Source organism: Galeopterus variegatus, unplaced genomic scaffold (assembly GCF_000696425.1).
Source record: "Galeopterus variegatus unplaced genomic scaffold, G_variegatus-3.0.2 Scaffold10523, whole genome shotgun sequence".
In the NCBI taxonomy this organism is placed as follows: domain Eukaryota; kingdom Metazoa; phylum Chordata; class Mammalia; order Dermoptera; family Cynocephalidae; genus Galeopterus; species Galeopterus variegatus.
In genome coordinates, this window is record NW_007736634.1 from 30,355 (window position 1) to 37,458 (window position 7,104).

Genomic DNA, 7,104 nt, shown 5'->3' on the forward strand with positions numbered 1-7,104 from the left:
CTTGGTGTCGCCCGCACCGCGCTCAGCCAGTGAGTGCACCGGTCATCCCTATATAGGATCTGAACCTGTGGCCTCGGCGCTCCCAGTGCCACACTCTCCCGAGTGAGCCACAGGGCCGGCCCGACCTATGAATATTAATGGAACTAATTCTCTTTTACAGAACAGACTTTGTAGCTTTCAAAAAATATCTGAAAATTGTGGAAGAATATTTTCCAGAGGTCTGGATTTCCCCCCCAGTCCCCATCATAAAGATAGAGGAAATACTGCTGGAGGTAACCTATGAATATTAATGGAACTAATTCTCTTTTACAGAACAGACTTTGTAGCTTTCAAAAAAAATCTGAAAATTGTGGAAGAATATTTTCCAGAGGTCTGGATTTCCCCCCCAGTCCCCATCATAAAGATAGAGGAAATACTGCTGGAGGTAATGGTGACTTCTCTGCTTTTTGAGTGATGGCATTCCAGCCTCAGAATTAGTGGACAATAGTGCTCATGAATAATACCTTCTACGTGGATGATACCTATAGTAACACACACAGTGACTAAGAGATCAAATACACTGGCTAAAAAGCCTTAGGGAAGCATTATGTGTCTGAGGTCTGATCTATTGTCTGGAAGGTCGGAGAGTGTTAATGCACTCTGCAAAGATTACACTCCCTCTCTAATTGCTCAGACACTTCCTTAAAGGATTTAAACAGTCAGGAAAGGTGACGCTCTTTGTCAATTTTTGTCTTCTGCCTGCAGTTGAAGTTTATCTGTCTTTCCACTGAGACCACTAGATCAAGTAACCTAGCCGGTGTCAAAGGCGTAAACTCTGAATTAGGAGTGAAAGCAATGAGAGATGTTATTTACAGCTCCTTTATTACTTGCTGCTCTTTAAATGCTGTGCATTCCATTTCTGGAGTTTACATTGTGAAAACGACAGCACCTCTATGTCCCAAAGCAGGATTCAAAGATGGTCTAGGGCTTCGCTTTGATTTTTGATCAGATTTGTTTTCATAATCTTTTCCCAGGGCAATGTGGCATTTTTCATTTAGGCTATTTCAGTCAAACATGTGGAAAATAGTGAACTTTAGCATTTCCTTTTTCCCCCTCTCCGACCCCCCGCCCCAACACAGACATACACACACACACCGTTCTGAAATGTTTACCCTGAATTAGGAAATGTTTACTCTGAATTAGGCATGTACAAGACCAACCCACACTTACGGCCTGATAACTTTGTCCAGACCATCGTTGTAAACTTCGACTGTTACACAAACACTTTTTAAAAAAGGTCTCCTCTGCATTGGAAAATATGTACTTAAACTTGTGTGTCTGGGAGCTGATACAGCAATTTTATCAGACTCTGTATCTCTTACGTTGCTTTGATTATAACTCAGTATTTTCTAAATGATACTGAAAAGCTTACAGGAAGGTTTTACCAGTTCTTTCACATGCAGTTTTGGAAATATTGGAGAGCTGTATGTTTGAAAGAGCGTAAAGACGTCCTTAAATTCGTAGTCTGTGTTGCTGCAGGCGTGGGGAGGGCAAGCTTGCATTCCAACATTTTCTATCCAGGATGCACAGTTGCGTCATTAAGAAATGAGAATTCCTTGTAGATCAGTTCAGATTGCTAATATATGTGGCTTAGAGCCGGCGATATAATATTTATGTAGCTTCTGAAAGAGACCTGGGAGGATTCCCTGTAATTCAGGATGGTAGTCTGACTGATGGGTGTAGAAGGATTTTTTTTAAAAGGAATTCTTGTTTGTCCCATGGGATTTTCGCACTTTTCAGCTGACGGCACTGTATTTCACTCATCCTGTGTAAAGCTGTCAGTGTATTTGTTATATGTGTCTCTTGAAGACTCTGAGCAGATGATAGAACAATCGCTGGAGGGGAAAAAACACATTTGAATCAGAATCTTCAGAAGAGCATTTCTCCAGCATCTCCTGCTCCTGCTTCTATGTGGACTGTCCCTCACACTTTTTCTTCTTGTGTGTTATCTCGCACTGTTGGTGGATTACACTGAATGTTTCATCTGTATATAAAAATTAAAAATTCAAACAAAAATCTGGCCCACATGCAGAACAGGCCCTTTGGGCATATGGTTCATTATGCATATTCGTTTAATTACTAAAACACTTGCGATGGCTTTTCTGCCCTTGCTTTCAACTTGCAAAGTTGGATCTCTTCTATTGCACAGAAAATGTAGCCCAGAATTCTGTTCCAAAGGAGAAAAAAAAAAAAAAGAGAGAAGGAAAGGGGGGAAAGAAAGCCTTTGAAGAAATTATTGGAATTCACCAAAATGAGGTATGATTCTCAGCATGAAACCAATAAGGTAGGAGTTTCTCTCCTCTTCCTCTCCTTTTTCGTCTGATTCCCCCTCCCATTTCTACCACTGTCCCTGAAGGCTGCTTTCACTGTGGTTAGTTGATAGGTACACAAGCAGGGCAGGAATGTGAGACTACAGATTTAGATTACAAGTATATTCCCTCTGAGTGAGTCAAGTCTCACGATAAAGCTAAGTTTTACTGGTTCGAAGGGGATGGCTATGAAAGTGTGACTTTAATTGACTTTTCAGGGCAAACAGGTGGTGATGGTTTAGACATACCCTGGCCTCGGTGCCACTCCTAATTTGGGACTGCACATATAATAGCTTTATTAAAACAAACAATCTTCTGGCCTTGGTTTTACCTGAACATCTGCCTCTTGGTTTTTAAATGGCCTTCTAAAATATTTTCATTGTGTGCTTTAAAAGATTAGGTCCTAAAATACCTGAAGAAGACTTTATTTTCTATTCATGCCATCAAACTTATTATTTTTGCCTCATATTAAAGACATTAAAATCCAAAAGATTCTTTAAATTTGATCATTGTTGTGTGAGTAGATTTGTGGGCACATTTATTTACAAGATGCAGCAGAATTTGAACATAAGAGGCCAAAAGTTGAGTTTTTAGTTGCTGAGTTTTGATTTGAACTTTTCTTTTGGTGAGAAAGATTGTGTGAATGAGTATGTGTGTGTGTATTCGTGTGTGTGCATGTTTTAAGTATGTGTGTGTGTTTACTCGTGTATGTGTGTGTGTGTGTACTTGTGTGTGTGTATGTATGCTTTAAGAGCATATTTTGGATTTCTTCTTGATTTATAGTGATGTCTCAGCATTAGAAGAAAGCTTCTCAGACTCTTCCTAATCAGAATAAATTCAAGAGTCCTAAAAGCATTTCTAAGGCAAAGGAGGATCCAAGCCTTGGCATCGTTTCTGTTTTTAGTGGCAAGTATGGGTGGCTCTGAAACAAGCACAATTTTGCTTTTCAATTAAGCAAATAGGTAGTCTATCCGAGCAATGGGAGACCATCCAAGACATTCTTGATACGATTCCTAAAGGAATTGTACTTTGCTATAAATAGCATCACTCACTCAACACTATTGGAGGGTTCCTGAATGAAGGCACCTTCGTCTGTTTTAAGCACATTGAATATGTACAGAGCTATTGCAGCTTAATGTGAACTTACTGCAAGCCTGCTTCTTTTAGTGCCAGAAATAAAGCTGCAAGTGTAGTAACTTAATACAGTGAACTGCTGTGCTCTATCACTGAGCTAATGCTAATTAGATACACTTGCTTTATTACCCAGAGCGTTTTTTCTGTGTTCACTCTGATCTAATCTCTCTATGAACGTGAAGAAGTCATGAAGAAGTAAGTGGTAAGTGTTAAGTTTGTGCTTTCAGTCATAATTGCAGCCTGGTGTTCATGTGACCACAGTCAGAGAACACTTTAAGAGAATGCTTTGTCCATGTAGAGTGCAATCAGAACCACACTGGACTTCTCCCGTGGAGGATCCCACGGTACCAAAAATGATGCTTCTGAAATGAATGAGACACTTATCGGTACATTTAATGGAATCTTTTTCTTACCCTCTTCAGATACCCAGCTTTATGGGGAGTAAATAAATGTATGAGGATTTTTCCTCCCTTCCTTTAATCAGAATGGAGAATTTGCTGATGGCTCTGAAAGATGTATTTACCAAAATCAGACTTTGAACTGCTCAGTTACCAGCTTCTGCAAAAATGCATAATGGGAAATTTATTGTCTGATTCTAGACTTGAAATTATGATCAGGAAAAAGTCAATAGTCATAGCACATTAGATGCTTTTTTCTTTCATTTAGCTTAGTACTTTTTAAACTAGTTTTTCTGCTTTTATGAATGGTGTGTGTGGGGAGAGGGAGTATCAGGCCATAGTGATTGTTTGACTTGTTTCCATTTCTATAAAATCGTCAGGACATGTGAAGTATAGGGCAGCCAGTAGCATGATGCAAACATTAAAGCAATCGGATTTTAATAAATTCTTAACATTTAAAAGAAGGAAAAACTATTGAATAAGAAATACATGTATAGGGCCAGCCCGGTGGTGCACTGCGCTAGTGCGCTGCTTGGGAAGCACGGCGGCGCTCCCGCCGAGGGTTCGGATCCCACATACAGACCGTTTCCCGCTCACTGGCTGAGCGAGGCGCGGGGGCAACGCCGAGGGTTGCGATCCCGTTGCCGGTCCCGGTCCGGTACGGGGGTGACACTGAGGGTTGCGATCCGTTGCCGGACACGGAAAAAGACAAAAAAAAAAAAAGAGAAAAAAAAGAAATACATGTATAATATAGGTTAGAAGCCTTTTCTTTTCCGTTTAAAAAAATTTCATTAATATATTCCAAAAAGGAAAATAAAAGTCAACAAAAATTCCATGTTTAGAAGAATACAGTCTAAAAGCCTTCAGTTTATGTTCAGTATTACGGTTATATAAACTTTTGAGTATAGACTTCCTCTAACAACAGAACAGAGTTAGCTACAGTCTTCATAAAAATTTTCAGTATAGTGTTATTGTGAAATTGACAGTTTGAAAATTGTTTTATCAGTTATAGAAGATAATAAAAGTGAGAAATATACAGTTCAGGTGTTTCTCTTCAAAAGCATTGGGAATAAAGTACCAGTTAGGGTCATCCCCACACAAAACTAGAAGTAATTGGTGGAATTTTGTCTCTAAGAGACACGATGTCAAGTTTGATTTTCCCCTAATGAATTGACCAGGCCATTCTGTGCCATGTAGAAGTAGTCAATGCCAATACCAAGTAAACACCAAAAGTGGTATATTTTTGATGCACACGGATCTCAGGAAAACAGATGATCAATGAATATTGATTTGGTAAATGTTCTATATATCATCACAACTGGAGCATGACTTAGAGTTGCAGGTGGAAATATGAAGGTTTTGTTAGAAGGCAAGGAGGAAAATGAGGGGCATGGCAGGAAAGAACATTTCCATTCTGGGCCCTATCCAAGTTGAGGTTGGCCAAGGCCTTTCTTGCATGATTGGTGTCTGTTTCCCCTTGCCTCTTTCTAGTTGGAGACTAGACCAGGACGAGCAAGCTCTCTCCTGCACTCACTGGTTCCTTCCAAAGGTGTAGAATTGGTTTTCTGGCCAGCCTAGATAGACTTTCATCATTTCCCTAGGTGTGTTCACCCCTTTTGCATTATACTACTCTCTTAATTTTCTCTTGTCACTGTAACAAATTACCATCAATTTAAATGGGTTAGGAATGACACAAATTTATGATCTTATAGTGCTGGAGCTCAGAAGTCTAGCACAGATCACACTGGGCTAAAATCAAGGAAGGGTTGTGTTCCCTTCCGGAGGCTCTCATGGATAGTCTGTTTCTTTCCCATTTCCAGCTTCCAGAGGCTGCCCACAGCCCTTGGCTCCTGGCTCTTTCCTCCATCTTCAAACCCAGCAAGGGAAGATTCTTGAGTCTGCGGGTCCCATCACCCTGACCTTGCTTCTGCCCTCATGTCCTTTCCTGGCTCTCTTCTGCCTCCCTCTTCCACTTTTAAGAATGCTTGTCATTCCACTGGGCCCACCCAGATAATTCAGATCATCTCTACTTTGAGGTCAGATGATTAGCAACCTTAAGTCTATCTGCAACCTTAATTCTCTTTGTCACGTAACAAGACAGGCTCTGGGGAATAGGACATGGATCTCTTTGGGGTACCATTTTTCTGCCTACTACAACTAGGCCCTGCTTTACTTACATCCATTCATGTTGCTTGCTGGCGGATAAAGATTTCTGAAACAAGCTCTGGTTTCTTGTATAGGAAATACTTTAGTCAGAGGCATACATTTGGGAGGAGGGAAGAGGTTGTATGCTATGGACATTTCAATCTGAGAGTGGCTGGGAGGACTGCAATTAGAAATAGATGGAAGTCCTATGTTAATGGCAACTTCAAGGACTTTTGATCTTTGGTTTGCTCAGTCTGCTTCCTGATGGCTGCTAGTATGTGGCTGGAGGGCAGGAAATCTAGGAGGAAGCTAAGTGCTTAGTCACATGGTAGATCTGGGGTTTGACAGCCCCAATGGTGAGAGGAATGGATGGCCTAGTTCCAGAGGCCAACCAAAAGGGGTAAAGCAACCAGGGAATGACTTGGAGGGTTGTCCAGGACTTGGAAGTAATTCCTGGTGAGTAGGTGAGTGTGAGGACACAAAATTCATGGGGTTTCTCCACGTGACTCCCCAGAGTTAATAAAAATCTAAGCCACAGTTTAAGAGCCAACAAAATCCTATATTCTCTGTAAAACATCTCTTAGCCTCCCGAAGTGACCTTGCCCTTTCTCTGGGGCTATTGCAGTTTCTTGCTAGATTTTTTTTCAGTTTCTCACTTCCCTACCCCATTCCCATACTTAAGGGCACCTTGCTAACAGAATTATCTAGTTAAATATCAGATCCTATCATTTTTTAGTGCCTTTCCCTTTAATTTCGGATCACATTCTCCACCTATACCATGACATAGAGGTCTTTTCATGAATTGGCCCCTCTTAGTTTTTCATCCTAAACTCCAGTATCACTCTACGACCCAGCCCTGTTGGATGTTTTACCATCTCCAGACCGGTGAAGCCTTTAAAAAAAATTTTTACCACTGTCATCTTGTATTTTCTTTCTTCCACTAAACTGTTAGTATTATCTAAGCACTGTCAGTGGCTAGCATTGGGCCTGATACAAAGTAATAACTGGGTAAATGTCTTCTCATTGAACCAGTGAATACCTGAGTGCTTTTCTATAAAAATAATTAATGAAGTAGAGAC